The sequence below is a fragment of the Manis javanica genome, chromosome 3 (genome assembly GCF_040802235.1).
Source record: "Manis javanica isolate MJ-LG chromosome 3, MJ_LKY, whole genome shotgun sequence".
Classification (NCBI taxonomy): Eukaryota; Metazoa; Chordata; class Mammalia; order Pholidota; family Manidae; genus Manis; species Manis javanica.
In genome coordinates, this window is record NC_133158.1 from 77961030 (window position 1) to 77978354 (window position 17325).

Genomic DNA, 17325 nt, shown 5'->3' on the forward strand with positions numbered 1-17325 from the left:
ATTATCATCCCCAGATGATGGGTCTTCCTTGGCACATGATGCCGAGCTGGACCTTGTGTTCAGGGAGTGATCAATTTTCCTGAGGCAAATTCCTGTGCTGCCAGAAGCAAGGGACAGTTTCCAGATGACGGCTGCTGCCTCCTCTACGAAGCCCAGTTTTCCTCCTATGATGACCCCATGTCCCGGGTTTTCTAGCTGAAACTCAGTTTCACATAATTTTATTCTTTTTGGTCAAATGATTAAATCTCTAAATAAACCTGACACAACTGATCCTCATTTATGGGGCTCTAAATAAATATATATTACATAAATAAATTCACAAATCAGATTTTAAAAAACCCTCTTTGTCAGATGAGACTTTCCAAATTTTGGCTGAGGAATCACGGTCACCTGCAAGGTCAGGTGAAAAGCAGAAATACCTCAGTGGTGCTAAAACAGGCAGGCAGATCCACTTCACAGTAAACATATCCAATGGATATAAGCCAGTTCTGTCTGCGAGACAGCATTACTTTGTGTAAGTATGTATAAATATGTCCACTTTCGATTGCTGTTCTTCTAAATGTGGTTTTGTTAGCGAAGTACATTTTTTACATCTGAGGAGCCACTCATGGTTAAGATCATGTTGTGAGATGAATTTAAGGAAAGCACCAAGACATGTCCTGTACTCAGTGGAATCCTCACAGCATCTCTTTTTGCTTCCCATCCATTGTTTTTTCTCCCTCTTCAGTTTGCATGAGCGAGACTTGACCAGTCATCGTTGGTCTGAGTTCCTTTTTGGTCTTATGTCCTGGACAGCACATCAAATTCTTTCTGTTTCTTCTTTAGATCTGGACTGAACAGTTGATTAAAACCAAATCATTGGTACCAGGTTTCAGCTTGAATCTAGTTTTAGTTCCTCTTGGTGATCTTAGAACCATTGACTATTTTTCCCTTTTGCTGGATTTTTTTAGGTGACCATGACATTGAAACCAGAAATTGTAATGTGTAAGAGGGATATATTTTTATGATGTGTGCATTTATTTGAAATGTCTTATAACTGGGGACAAACTATGTCAGATTTAATTATCAATTTGATGAATCTCTCCCTTTATTTTCTGTGTGTGAGGTAAGGGGCTTGTGTGGTCCGTGGCTTCTTTAGGTCTCTGTTGAGGTGACCCTTGTCTGTCCACGTGACCCCAGGGACCTGAAGCTCTGTCTGCTGATGCTGGGCCACACTTGCACTACAGATATATCCAGGAGGCTGTCTGTGGTCTTTTCTGCTGCAGTGATTCCTTCTCACCACTCCTACTCCCAAACCCACTGGGTCTATTTGGAATCAGAAAGGAGGCCCCCTTTCTCTTTTTCTTCCATCCCAAGGCTGAAAGAATACTTCCTACATCTAAGGGGCAGAGGTGAGAATCGCCTCCAAATCTTTGTCCATTATGTGTCTACACACCTAATTTTCCCTCACTCTGGAACACAAAATCCAGAGAGTCTCACTCTCTACTTCTGTCTTCTGCCCTGCCAAACGCTTCCTTTGAAGCAGCCATCTGGCTGGATACTGGGAGAACAATGAGCATAGCGTATCTTACTATCTCAGAAGTACTACACTGCACTGCTACTTATGTGAGCTCTCTCTTGGTATCTTTAAATTCCTCTTGTGTAATCATTTACGAGTGTCTTTCCTCCCTCTGATACATACTCTGGAAACTAGGAATAAATCTTCAGTCTTGACTGAGGCTTTTCTAAGGAATCTTCTTGCAAGTAGAGTCTGTTCACTGCAGATTCTGATATTAATGCTTCCATGTGCCATTTTTTTCATTTTGGTTCCTTTCGTAGACCTTAAGTTTTTGAAAGAAATTTAACAACAAGAAACCTTTTTGTGGGTTAAATTCTGTCCTCCCAAAAATATATGTTGAAGCCCTAACCTGTAGTCCCTTAGAAAGTGACTTTGTTTGAAAATAGGGCCATTGCAAATGTAATTAGACAAGGTGACATCATACGGGAATAGGGTGGGTCCCTAATTCAGTATGACTGGTACTATAAGGATACAGATGTGAAGACAGAGATGCAGAGAAGATGCCACATGAAGATAGGTAACCAGGGTGATGTATCTGCAAGCCCGGGAACACCAATGGTTGCTGGCAAACCACTAGCCCCGAGGAAGAGGCAGGAAGGATTCCCATACAAGTTTTACAGGAAGTGTGACCCTGCTGACATCTTGATTTTAGACATCTAGCCTCCAGAACTGTGAGAGCATACATTTCTGTTGTTTTAAGCCATCCCTTTTGTATACTTTATTATGGCAGCCCTATGAAACTAATATATAAACAATTGATTTAGAACTTGGATTTTTTGGGACATTTAAAAAAAATTGAGATGTAACATATAACAGTCAAATATATAAAGTGAAAGTGTACAAATTTTAAGTGTATTCAGATTTTCTTATGTACATTTCAATAGCTTCTGACATATATCTGTGTTACTGTCATCCAGACGAACAGATAAAGTATCTCCAGGACCCAAAAAGGCTCCCCAGGGGGTTGCTTCCCAGTCAATATCATCTTTCCTGACTCCAAGAGGTAAATCTATTGTGACTTCTATCCCTCTCTATTATGCTTATTCTTGAATTTACATAAATGGAATCATAAATATGTGCTCTTTTGCATCTGGCTTCTGCTCAACATAATGCCTGTGAGATTCATTCATGTTGTTGTTTGTGCCTGCAGTTCATTGTCTTCAGATTTAAGAAGAATATAGTTCTCTATACTACTTTGGATTATTTTCTTCTTAGTTTTACAGTGTAAGTCGCTTCCATGAACTGAATTAATTTTGCGATGCAGTTTACTGAACTGGAAATGACTGGAGCTGTCAGTGTAAGAGAGTTGCAATGATTCTGATTTTTAAAAAGCTAACAAAGTACACATATGCTGAACATCTGCCACTTGGTAGAATGAAATTAGAAGTTATAAATTAATTGCACAGTAAGAGACATGCATGTAAACTGCATACATCTCTGAAGAGGCCCACATGGAGCTCTTGTTTAATTCTAGAAAATTTCAGGAGCAAAAGAGAAACATTTGGTTCAGAAAACATTGTATATTCACTTTGACCCAGTAATTACACTTCTAGGAGTTTATTCCAAGGAAATGACCAGATGTTCAAAAAGTTTAGGTACAAGGATGTTATGCTTGTTATTACTGATGGGGGGAGGGAAAAGAATGAGAGAGCAAGTGAGGGAGGTGGAGGGAACACTGGTGGTAGGGAATGATCTAGATTCTCAGTGAGTGTGGGGGGTGGTTAAATTTGGGCACGTCTGTCCTCAACTTTAGTGCATTTCCACTTAAGATCATAAATGAAATACTTTACAGTGCTTAAAAATTACCTATGTGTTTTAGAAATATATTTAATGATATGAACTTGCCTATATATATGTTTTTTGGTAAAGTTATTACTAAACAATAAACACAGGAGGTCTCATTTTTATAGTAACATTTTGTAAATACAGAACAAAGACTAGGAGGCTCAACACCGACATGTTTATTGGTAATGGTTACTTCGAAGAAGCAGGATTATGAGTGATTTAAATGTTCTCTGTGCTCTTGGTTTCCTAAACTTTTGACGTTATTTTTAAAATAAGAAAACTATTTCTTAAAAAAAAAAGAATAGGAAATAACCACCTGTTTTACAGGGCTGTGTTGTGTTCACTTTGTGACAGATTATTTGATCTGAAAGCAAAGCAGCTTTGGTTCATTAGAACATCCATCTGAGGTCATTTTTAACATGGTGCACTTCTGTTGTACATTATTTCATCAGTTTAATTTTCCTTTTGCTTGATTATATTTTTCTGTATGTCCACCCCCCAAAATCTTACCTTTTGGTTGCAAAAAAAAAAATGCACTTATATTCAAGCCTAGTATACCAGATGAACCTCGTAAACAAAACCTGTTTTTTTTAACGGGATGTAAAGAGCTGAGCGGGAAGATCAGCCTGCATGATCAGACACCAACCTGCCGCGCTGTGCTTCCTGCCTCTGTAAAGAGGAGGCTGTCTCTGTGTTGGAACCTGGGCATGAGTATACTTAGGTTTCTTGGGAGGAGGGTGGATTGAAGGGGGTAAAGAATTGGAAGAGGGTTTCTAGGCATTTCAAGTTTGAATAATACAAAGCTGGACCCCAAATCATAGTTTTAGATTAGAAATGAATGTGAAGACCTGAGACCAGCGGGTCCTTGTGGAAACCAGGGGTCTGGGGAAGAAACCTGGGGGAGGAATAAATGAAAAATGGGCCATAAAATCTAGGGCTATTCATTTGTGTTTTGTCATCTCTAATGCTTCTTGTTTTTGTCTTTTTAAAAAATATATCTTTTGTATATCTCTCATTTCTTAGAGATGAGAGCAGATGTCCAGTTTGGTAACACTTTCTTTTAACATCTGGTGTTCGGTACAGTCCTATGAGATTTATTGGTTTTGTGCTCATCTGTCCTCAGATTTAGTGCATTTCCACTTATGGTCAACTATTTTATGGAAGTTCTGACAGACTGAAAATATTCTTTCTTAGTCTTTCTCTTGTGTCCACATTAATCTTTTAAACTCTCTGTCTCTATCTCTCTTTTCATACACACACACACACACACACACACACATATAGCCCTAAAGTCAGTCCAATGGAGATGTGAAAGACCCATATTTGCAACAACCTTATCTATGAAATTTTTATTTATTATTCCCTTCCTTCCCATGTAATTTCTTCATCAAACATCACTGTTTGGTCTATGTGTTTCTGCTGCTGTGAACTTCCTCTTCCCTGAAGACAAACTGATTCTCCCCCATTTCCTTCTGAGGCAGAGGTAGGGCCTACATACTGAGTCTGGACCAGGAAAGATGGGCACAGAGCTATGTTATAATGAGATGACAGGAGACAGGCACCTGTGCGTTTAGACGTGCTTTCCCCGCCAGAATCCTCAAGGACGGCGGGACACTCACCACTGCGGCGGGCTGAGCAGGCACCCAGGCATGGCTGCCCTGGCATCTGAGGACTGCAGGTCTTACTTCTCTTGATGCAAGGTACATTGCCTGGGCTGATGGTTACTAGTGAGTTGAGGACTCAGTCTTAGGGGTCCTTCCTCTGCAGCCTTGCTCTTTTGAAGTATTTCTGGTAACAAACTCTCTACTTGCAAGTGTAGATACTCTCCATGGATTTTAGTTATTTATGATTCAGACAAGGGAATTTGCTTGGCCTGTCATAGTCCTTTTTTTCTGTGAGTTGCATTTTCTATGTTTTTCTCATTGATGTCTGCTTTTGTAATGTTATCTTTTCTTTTTCCAATTGATTTTCCAATGAATGTGACTAAGCTTGTGGTCATTTTCATGATCTATGGTTGCCAGATTTAGCAAATAAAAATACAGTCTACCCAGTTAAATTTGAATTCCAGATAAGCAGAAAATAATTTTTAATGTAAGTATACCCCTTGCAATATTTGAGACATATTTATACCATATTTGGGGTGGGGGTGTGTGAAATAGATGAAGGGGATAAGGAGGCACAAAAATCTCAAAAAAAAAAAACCCAAAACCCCAAACTAATTTAACTGAGCATTCTGCAATTTATCTGGAAGCTATTTTCATCTGACTTCAGAGCCTGTCCTTACTTAATTAACACCTTTTCAAAGAAAACTCAGGAGATCAAGCCCAATCAGATCAGCCATATTGTCCTCTTTGTGGTTACAAGGTGTTGGTACAGAAAGTTAAATCTTCTTACGCAAGTGAGTCTTCTGGGATTCTTTTTGGAATTTGATGTACTCTACCTAATCTCTGGGGCTTTGTACGAGATATTCTTTTTGCCTCGGGTTGCCCCTTCCTCCCTCCACACCCATACCCTCTGCCCTCTTGCCTGCCTGGTGCCTGCTCCTTTTAGTTTTAGCTTTGAGGCCATATCTTTCCTCTGAAAACCTTTCCTTGACTACAGAAATACACGGATATGTGCCTGTCCTCTGTGTGCCCATGATATCATGAACGTCCCACCAGAGAACCTGCTCACAGTAGTTGGTCTGTGAGGGGAGGATTGTATCTGTCCAGGCTATTACTGTATGCTCAGAAATGTCTAGTGTAGTTCCTGAATGAATGAGTGAATGAATGCGTCTGGAGGACTGGGATTGGGAGAGGTGAATAGGTGAACTGAAGAGACGCCCATAAAAATTTTCATAAGAGTAATTCAAGACAAACATGCTTGTTTCTAGGAGAATGCACCACCAGCCAGAGGGAAGGGCTGGTTTTAAATATAGCAGATGCCTTTCAACCACGGAGTCATGCTTAAGTCCCAGAGCCAGGCGACTCGGAGAAAGAGTCAAGGGAGAAACACCCATTCTGCTGGAACCTCCACAGATGTCCACTGTGTAAGTCATCCTCTGCTGTGCAGCAGCCACTCCAGGCGTCAAGGCTGCACCCGTGGAGTGGGGCTGTGGTGCTCTGTGAGCAGGCCCTGCAACACGGCAGCTGTGCCATCATCTTCACCGGGTGGCAACGGTGTGGCTCTCAACTGCTGGGTACTCTGAGACAGGCACTGTCACATTAGTGAGCTGGAGCAGGACAGAGGAGAAGGGTAGGCTCCATGCAAATAAAAGCCTTAGTTCCAGTACCCCTCAAGGTTCCCAGAATTCTCTGAGAGTTGTCTGAGAGGGGAACTGGAGTTTTGGCAGAGACGATAGAGAACAAAACCAACAAATCCTGTTTATAACATGCAAGTGACCCTGTTTTTACCCCGTGGTTGATGCAGCCTGGGAGACATTGACTGTATCCATATTTGCTAGCTTCTTTGTTTAAAATACTCATAAATAAAGATGATGGCTAATTCTTCCTCATGCACTCACAAAGTCGTTTAAGGTTTCTCTCTGCAATTAAATTACAGGCTCTTAAGGAGTGGAGAATTTTATGAGGGAGAGGAAAATCTGATAAACTGGCCTTGTCCTCACTGGGAGCAGGGTTATAACCATATGTCATGTAAAGGTGTTATTTACTAGTGTTTCTAGGAGAAATGATTTGCTTCTTGTAATAGAAGATCTTTCAGTTAATTACCTATGCTTGTTTCTAATTAAAGTAGCCTACCATTGCACAAAATATGAAAGATATGACCTTCTCTCCTACTTTGAATTTGGATAAAAATAAATGCACGAGGGACAAGATTATATGATGAACACATTCTGACGTCCCTTGAAATTGTGTATTTTTTCTCTTTACTAATGCCAACAGTTACATCTTCCTACTGAAACAGACAGTAAATGGAAGAAGAAACAATGTTGTCTACAACAAAATTTTTATGTTTATTTTTGGCCATCAGTGAAAGGGCAACAGGTGGGCAGAAGCAAGGTTAAGACACTTTTGGTAAGAGGAATTAGTCATCATCTCAGTTGCAAATATGAATTTACATCAAGGCTGTGGGCCATTTGGAAAAGGAGGCTTGAAGTCTGACTTGCTCCCTTCTCCCCAGGTTTGGTTCTCCTGACCTACATCATAGCCCCCTGAGGACTTTTAATCCTCTGATCATAAAGGATGTTCCTGACCAACTAAACCAGAATCTCTAGAGTGGGCAGGCATTACCTTTTTAATAAAAGTTCCCAGGTGACTCTACTGTGCAGCCCAGGTTGAGAACCACTCTTCTGGAAAGCACAAAAATTATTTGCAGACCAGAGTATTGACAATAGAGACCAGATTGCAGAAAAAGGCTTTAGGTTTCTGAGAGGCAATTCTCTGCAAAGGCCAGGAAGACTCAGCAAGGTGGTGGTTGGTGGCACTTGTGCCAGGTAGCATCCTGCCAGCTCTGTGCATGTCTGTGCTGTACCTACAGACCCAGCAATAGGGTCTTACATACCGCAAGTATCTATGCACAAAGAGGCCAGTGCTTTTTTTTCCTGGGGTCTTAGGAAATGTGCTTAGTAATCTGTTGAGTGAATATGAATTACAGAAAAGGAAATTAAGAGCCAAACCTGGTCCTTCAGATGCATGCAAGTGTGTGTGTGTGTGTGTGTGTGTGTGAAAGAGAGAGAGAGAGAGAGAGAGAGAAAGAAGGAAGGAGGGAGAGAGAATATGAGCCTCTTGAGACTCAGTTTTTCTGGGACTCACCCTGACAGGGTATGAAGTAGGGAGGAGACACTGGCACTTTGCAGAAGCGCTGCTGTCTGTACAAATCAGCTGAGATTGCTGTGGCAGTGCTGCAGCCCCAGTGACTATGGCTGGTGGCAGGGAGGCCAGCAGGAGGGGCAAATGAATTGTGGAGTCCTCCCTATGGCACTTGTGGAGCCTGGCATTAAATCTTTGCTTAGCTAGTCTTAAGGGTAAGTGAAAAAGTTGTATCACAAGGACCTAGTGGTCATTCCCTCTAAATCTGGGGATAATTTATGGGAGGCAATGACTTCTTGGCTTGGAGAATCTTGCAAGATTTTATTGACCACATGGTTTCCACTATACCAGGGAAGGTGGAAATCTCCAGACCCAAGGCTGACTCAGAGAGGGAAACTTCCACAAAGATTTTTATGTTTCAATAATGTGTCTTATGGAGTGGCCTCCCAATCCCACCCGTTTAGTCACATTACAGCTCATATTGTATTAATAAGAGAGACCACAGGAGAAGCGTCAGCTGTGTATCTTGTCCTAACAGCATCGCTGACAGCGGGTTCATACTCTGTTTTAAGTTCTTCCTTATAGGAAGGATAGCTTTGCCTTTGAAGACCCTAGGTTACCAACATTTTACAAAGAGCTGGGTCAAGGGCTTCTACTTGAAAGTCCTGAAAATACATAGGCAAGAAGGTATGAAAATAGAATTTGTCTAAAGCCATTGGTTGGAACTAAGGAAAGAAGAAAAGGAAAGATAATTTGCAAATATCTATTCAAAGCCATTCCACTCTGAGAAAATGTTTCATTCATGCTTGGATCACAAAGGAAGATCTGAAGGTTTTTCTTGTAGTCTCTTTCATTCATTTTATTTTACTACCACTTCTCCAAGTAATTAATACCAAGCCTCAGCAGCCTCAGACCTCTGCAATCTAAGTGTGGCAGTGATCTTCAGTATCACTAATTGCTGTAAGATGGTGGGAATTATACAGTCTGATGTGGGAACCTCCACAAGTCCCCTTTTTATTTCACAAGACAATGATAGGGTGACAGTATCAGCTTTTGGGGTAGAATTTCGATCTAGAGCAGCACCTCAAGGGGGTGACCTGGGACCTTGTTCATTCCATTCTAACTGGGCTGCAGCAGATTCAGCCTGTGTAGTGGGAGTGAGGCTGCCGTAAGATCACTGAGATTTTGGTTAGTGATAGCAGTGGTTCTACAGCTCTGAACCCCATTCTCTTGCATTTCACAGTGATAAACAGTAGTTGAATATATTTTGCTTACCAGTTTAAGGTTATATAGGTACAGCATAAGAATATGCTCTCATTGAACTTTCAATTTCTTTAGGGAAACAATACCCAGAGCCTTAAATAATAGGGGAAGACAGTAGATGATATATGAATGAAGATGAATAGTAGAAACCTCAATGGGCAGGAACAGCTGGAGAAAATTGCTTAAGTAGAATTTAGAGAGGTCCTGAAAGCTGGGAAGGATAAGTGAAGAGGTGAAGGGCATGGAATTTTGGGTAGGGGGACAGTTAAGCAAAGGTATGGAGATGGGAAAGAGGATATATATTTTGGGAACCATGAGGAGACTATTAACTAGAGCATTTGTCCCCTAGGGCTGCTGTAACAAATTACCACAAACTTGGTAGTTCAAAACAACAGAAGTTTATTCTTTCACACTTCTGGAGGCTAGGAGGCTGAAATCAAGGTGTTGGCAGAACTGGTTCCTTCTGGAGGCGCTGAGAGAGAAGCCAACTGTCCATGCCCCTCCTAGTTTCTGCTGGCTGTCAGCAATCTTTGGTGTTCCATGATGCATACTGGAGTCTTTGTCTCTGTCTTCACATGCCTCCTCCGATGTGTCTCCATGCCTTACATTTCCCTTTCTTTTCTCTCATAAGGATACCAGTCATTGGATTTAAGGCTTATCCTAAATCTAGAGTAATCTTACTTAAAGATCCTTAACTCAATAACATCTATAAAGATTTTTTTTCCAGATGAGGTCACATTCGCAGGCACCAGGGATTAGGTCTTAGACATATCTTCTAGGGGACTCTGTCACCAACTGTAGATAGTAAAGGGGGATGTGGTTGTATAGATGGGAAAGCTCTGGTTATGGCAGGTCCTACATTTTTTAAATGTTACAGTGGGGATTGCAGTGTAAACACTTCAGTTATCAGTCAAAAAGGAACATTTTGGGGGAAAATTGTGCGGCAGGCTCATGAGGGGTCATTTGCACTGAGGACTGAGGAGAAATCATTATGAAGGAAAGAAGAGGTACATGTGATGGTTAATTTTGTGTCAACTTGACTGCACCATGGGATGCCCAGATTAAACATTATTTCTGGATGTGTCTGTGAGGGTGTTTCTGCATAAGATCAGCATTTGAATAGGTGGACTCAGGAGCCTGCCCTCCCCAGAGTGGGTGGACATTGTTATTCAATCTGTTGAGGGCTTGAATAGAAGAAAACATGGAGGAAGGAGGAATTCATCCCTTTTTCTTTCTTCCTGCTTCTCAAGCTGGGGTTTTGGTCTCCTACCCTTGGACTGGGATTTATACCACTGACATCCTAGGTCTCCAGCTTGGGAACTTTAGACTGTGGGACTTCTCAGCATTTATGGTCGCATAAGCCAATTCCTCATAATGAATCTCCTATTGGTTCTGTTTCTCTGGAGATCCTGACTGATACAGTACACAAGTTTGGTTCAAGAACTGTAAGTTGTCATCAGTGGGAAGGGGCAATTTGAGTACATCCTTGCGTGATTTCCTCAGATTGGCCTGTGGCTTAATCCTCCTGGACCCCTACCAGAGTCTTCAGAGTCAGGGTGAAATCTGTATAAAACTGAAGTCACGAGGCAGCACTATGTTGCCTTCTAGCATAATGTAGGTGGGTGGGGTCATGATCATTCAGATTTTTCGAAGCACCCAGTAGTGGAATATAGTGCTTGGGAAGCCACAGGGATGAAGATTTCTTCTCACTTAGCTGAGAGTTAGGATCAGGGAGGACCTAGAATTAATGCACCAACTTCTGGAGCAAACAAGATTGGCCAAGTCATGGACGTGCAGCCGCACAGTGTTCTGAGCCAGGAGGCACCATTCCAAGTCCTTCCTGATGCCTACTTCTTCCTGCCTAGAAGTTTTCGTGTATATATCTTGCCTTCCCAACTATGTTGCAGTCCCCTTGAGGACAATGTTTTAGGCTTATATCCCTTTAGTACAGTGTTGAGCACACAGCATATTCTTAATAAATGCTTGCTTGGTGGATGGAAACAGACCATCAATTTGCCATGTCATATACCAGCCTCCTTATTTTTTTCATAACTATAAACAAATAAACACAAACATAGCTCTATACATCAACAGTGGTGATAGGTATTTTGTTCTAATGTGAAAGAATGACATGCCACTGTAGGGCTTTTTATTGTCCCATAAATTTCTTGACCTTAACTTCTGACTACATAAACTATGGTTGACTTGGTGGAGTCAGGAGAGTGGGTAGGAAGGTAAGACCAAATGAGAATATAAAACTCACAGACTAAAGGGCATTGCCCAGAGGTATTTCTATTCTTCTCAGAAGCAACTAGAAAATGATGGGTATATAGACTGGTGAGCTGTGGCTCTAAGTTCATTAGAGCTGAGGCTTAGCATGAGGTTTTTGCATGGAGCTCTTAAAGTTTAGATTCATTTAGTGTTTCAACCTTAAAAATACCACTATGCTCAGTGAAATAAGCCAGGCAGAGAAAGACAAATACCATATGATTTCACTTATTTGCTGAATTTAAATACAAAGCAAAACAATGAACAAAACAGCAGTAGACTCATAGATGCTGAGAAGTGACTGGTGGTTATCATGGGGGAGGTGCTGGGGTGGGTAGGGAGCATGAAAGGGATAAAGGGGCACAAAAAAAATGTCAATCATAATATAAGTTGGTCACAGGGATAGTAATACAGCATGGAGAATATAATCAATGATTCTGTAACATCTTTCTATATTGACAGATAGAAACTGCACTAGAGGGGATGAGGATTTAATAATACAGGTAACTATTGAACCACTGTGTTGTATACTTGAAACCAATATACGATTGTATATCAATAATACTTCAGTTAAAAATAGTACCACCAAAATTTGACAGCTTCTTTCTCATAAATGATAAATTTCATATTATTGCAACAATGGAATAAAACAAATGACACTTCAGAAATATTATTAAAAATATTTGCCCATATTGTGCCACATTTACTGGTGTTTAATATCACCACTAAAGACAGAGAGGTTCTGCACAGCAAAGGAAAACCATCAACAAAATGAAAAGGCAATCTGTGGAATGGGAGAAGATGTTTGCAATTTATATATCTAAGGGATTACTATTCATAATATATAAAGAACTCATATAACTCAATAGCAAGAAAAAAATCTTATTAAAAAATGGGCAGAGAATCTGAATAGATATTTTTCCAAAGAAGACATACAGATGGTCAAGAAATATATGAAAAGGTGCTAATAATCAGGGAAATGCACGTGAAATGAGATAGCACCTCATACCTGTTAGAATGGTTATTATCAAAAAAGATAAAAAATAACAAGTTTTGACAAGGATGTGGAGAAAAGGAAACACTTGTGAACTATTGATGGAGATGTAAATTGATGCAGCCATTATGGAAAGTAGCATGGAGGTTCCTCAAAAAATGGAAAATAGAACTACCACAGGATTCAGCAATTCCACTTTTGGATATTTATCTGAAGAAAAAGAAAACACTAACTTGAAAACATATATGCACCCCCAGATGATTGCCACATTATTTATAATAGCCAAGACACAGAAGACACCTGTGACCATCTTTGGATGACTATATAAAGAAAATGTGATACACACATGGAATATTATTTACTCATTAAAAAGAATAAAATCCTGCCATTTGCAACAACACAAATGGACCTTGAGGGCATTTTGATAAGTGACATAAGTCAGACAGAGGAAACAAATACCTTATGATCTCATTTACATTTGGAATATAAAAAACAAAACAACACAAAACTGGACTCATAGCTACAGAGAACAGAATGGTAGTTGCCCAAGGTGTGGGGTATAGGATGGGCAAAATGGTCGAAAGGTACAAACTTCCAGTTGTGAACTAAATAAGCTTTGGGGATGTAATATTCAGCACTATAGCTATTGTTAACAATAATGTACTGCATATTTGAAAGTTCCTAGGAGAGTAGATCTTAAAAGTTCTCATCACAGGAAAAAACATTTGTAGCTATGTAGTGATGTATGTTAACTAGACTTACTGTAATGATCATTTCACAATATCATTACACAAATATTAAATCATGTGTACACATAAACTAATGTAATTTTATATGTTAATTATATCTTTAATGGACCACTATCTTATATCTTTAAAAAAAAGAAGAAAATCAATAGTCCAATGTATATTGGAGAAGTACTTTAGCAGGAGTGACAGTCTCCTTGCGGACAATATTTTAGGCTTATATCCCTTTAGTACAATGTTGGGTGTAGCACATTTTTAATAAATGCTTGCTTGATGGATGGAAACAGACCACCAATTTGCCATGTCATCTACCTCATATAGTACTCATATAGTAAGTATTTTGATGGATAGGAAATTAATCCTTATTTTTTTCAGAACTATAAACAAACATGAACATAATGGTTCATTATTTCTTATATCCATTGTCTTTCTTAAGATAGGGGAATGTATAAATTGTTAACTTTTAATGTTTTTCATGAATTGTTGTAAAAGTTTCCATGTATATTGAATTTAGGTTTTTTTAAACTACCATAAATTTCAAAAAGAGGGGAGGAATTACCCAAAGATTTATTTTAAGAGTGACTTTTATTAATTAAATATTGTTAGCAATAAATAGTTCAGTACATAAAGCTAATAACTTCTGTAATATAGCCATTTGTCACATATAGACTCCATACCGTTTACCTAAGTAATCAACTTTGTTTTCCTCTCAGTTCCACTTAGTGAGGGTTAAGGGCAAGCACAGATTTTTCTCTGTCTTAGGTTTGTAAAATAACTTCTTGCAATCTGCTTAATATGCATTTATACATATGAAAATAAGTAAAAATGTGTTACAGAGCTTTTTCTTATGTATTAACTATATGAAACTTAATTTCCTACCCATCAAAATACTTACTATATGAGTACTATATGAGCTAGCCATTATATTCCTACATATATATACCCAAAGGAATTGAAAACATGTTCACACAAAAAGTGTCCACAAGTGTTCATAGTAGCATTATTCATAAAACCCAAATGCCTGTCAACTAATGAATAAATAAATAAAATATAATGTATCTGGATGATGGAATATTACTGGATTGTGTTATGGACTAAATATTTATGCTTCCCCCAAATTTGTGTGTTGAAGCCCTTCCCCCCAGTGTGATAATGTGATGAGATGAGGAGCTGGGGCGTTGGGAAGGTAAGTAGGTTTAGATGAGGTCATGATGGGATCAGTGCCCTTATAGAGACACTTGTCTCTCCTCCATGTGCAGATACAGTGAGCAGTGGCTGTTTGCAAGCCGGAGGGAAAGCCTACACCAAGAACCAAATCAGCCAGCACCTTGATCTTGGGCTTCACAACCTCCAGTACCATGAGAAATAAGTGTGTGTTGTTTAAGCCATCTGGCCTATAGTGTTTTGTTACAGCAGCCTGAGCTGACCAAGACAGGGCAGGAAAAGGAGTGAAGATCTGATGTGTGCTATACATGAATGAACCTTGAAAACATTAGATTAAGTGAAAGAAGCAAGACAGAAGAGGCCACCATTGAAGAAGAAGAAGAAAGAAGGAGAAGAAGAAGGAGAAGGAGCAGAAGAACAAGGAAAGAAAAAAAGAAACACGGGGCAGAAAGAGGGTAACTCCATTAAAACCACCCCAAATCACCTAACGGAGATTTGATCGGGTGTCAGCACTGCCCGTCATTTCTGCCATGGGAGAAATTATAAGAGAGGTCAGAACATCTCCCCTGGGAGCAGACAACTGTTTGCACACACAGCACCTCCCTGTGGCTTTCTCTCACACGCTGGGTCAGTAGCACCTGCTTAGACATGTGAACCAGGTAGAAACCTCAATAAGCAGAGGCTAAAACTGGTGTGGTGGTAATACCTGAATGTTGTGAGCATTGCAGTTTTTTTAACTAGTCAAACAATCTTGTCTTTACTTAAAAAGTTTTGTTAGTGAGAAAAAGAGATTATTGGAATCTCTTCTTCCATAAATGAGTAATGGCAAGTGTCATGAGGGATAAAAATAATTTTAAATTTATTTCTTTTTTGTTGTAACACACAGCATAAAATTTACCATTTTAACCATTTTTAAGTCACAGTTCAGTAGCATTAACTACATTCACCTTGTGGTATATGAGGCTGCAATCTGAAATTTATCTTTTGCTCTGTCACTTTTTTCCTTGAAAATCTAAATGTTAACACTCCCATCCCAGCACTTCCAGTTATGTGAGGCCAATATTCTTATAGCAAGAACTCTGACATCAGTAAGATAATTTTAAATTATTTCATCTATTACTTCTTAGGTAGGGTAGGTGAAGTCTTGATTAGTAAATTCTGGATGAAAAAAGATTTCAGGTCCCAAGGTTTTGTCATAACCAACGTCAATGGAAAATTCTTTCTTGGAGATTGCCTTCATTCCAGTATACTATTTAATCCACTTGGCCCTTCTGTGTCATGCTTGTTAAATTCCTTTACTATATCTGGGCAGACACAACTACAGCACTCCTTTACTTCCATAGCTATTCCAGGGATTGCTCTGGATGAATTCCTACTTCTAGGCCTTTTAGCAGTTGCTGAGTGAAATATGCTAGAGCTTGCCTTGAAATGTGCTTGCCACAGCTGCCAGCCACATGTCCTTCAGCCATGGGAGGGACAGGAGGGACGCCATCTCCGCTCTCTAGCACCACGCCTGTCACCCTCAGCTTCCCCCCTTGTTTTGGTGCCCAGGATGCTGTTAGTGTGAGAACAGCCTGCACAGCTGGGCTGTGTACAAGCCTGGAGTTTTGGAGGATCCAAACATTACTTCAGCAGTGTATTTTGTTTTCTGGAGCATTTAGTGGAGGTTTAATCAAAAGAAAGTAAGGACCTCCCAGTTCTGCATTAAGTATTTAAAGAACACTTATTCTGGAGACCCTCGCATCAAGGGAGAGTCTTTTCCAATTCCCCATGCTGATGGCGGAGTCTGGGGCACCAGCTATGTTCATCACCCTCGTTTGAATTTGGCTGCCCACTCATGCTGAGTCCTGGATAGCAGTACCTAGAGGGCTAGCAAAGCACGTTCCTGTTTGCTCTCTCGGTGTCACCGTCTCCCACACCAACCAGTAGCTGCCCTGCCATCTGCCTTCTCTCCTGCTCCCGCTGTTGCTGTCTGCTCTGTGCTGGTTTAGTCCTGAAACTGATGCCAGGGCACAGGGGCCATCTGACCCTCCACGGCTGGGGTGCCCTGTCCGACGACTTCTTCTCATTCTGCCTTTTCCCAGGAAGTCAAGGTGGCCAGAGATGCTCTCACCACAGTCAGACCCAGCCTATTCTATATAATTGTTTTGAATGGAGGTTAAAGGGCAGAGGGATAGCAGTTTGATTTCTAAATTATTGTTTGGCCTCATTGCTTATTTCAAAATAACTAAAGGTCAAGTGTAGCCTAGGCAAGGGTGTCACTCTTGATTTTGATAAGAATTGAATGTAGGTAGACTAGAAATTAAGTATGAAAAGAGTCAAATAGAGGCAGTGCCAGGCTAAGATCACTTAGGAAAATAAAAGGGATGATGATGGGTGAGATCATGAATGATGCAACCTAAGTGTGGTCAGAAATCAAATGTTTAGGCTGAATAGTCTGATAGAAGGTTTATTTGGAGGAAAACTAGGAAAGATGCATGTGAAGGAAAATTGAGTTGGGTAGAGGTTACTGCAATAAGTGTAATTAAACTGATTATCTCTCTGGGCAATGCTCCTAAGCCCAGATGCATGTCTGAATGACACATACGGTTAAAACAAACACTTGTCTGGGCTCCCCTGAGGCCTATTGAACCACTCTCCAGGAGTGGCATTTGTACTTGCATTAAGTTTTATAGGTAATGGGTTGAGAACACAGTATTTGAACTAGAGGAATCATTTTGCAATGTGTCAGAAACTAGTTTCTACCTCTTACTAGGAGAGAGGTGGCCTGAAGAATTATTAGTCTCACTCACAAAGAAG

General features: G+C 40.1%; 1 pseudogene; it reads right to left on the reverse strand.

The window, feature by feature from the left end:
• Positions 1 to 15625: 15625 nt before the first annotated feature.
• Positions 15626 to 16150, reverse strand: LOC108403228 (actin-related protein 3-B-like; annotated as a pseudogene).
• Positions 16151 to 17325: the final 1175 nt, after the last annotated feature.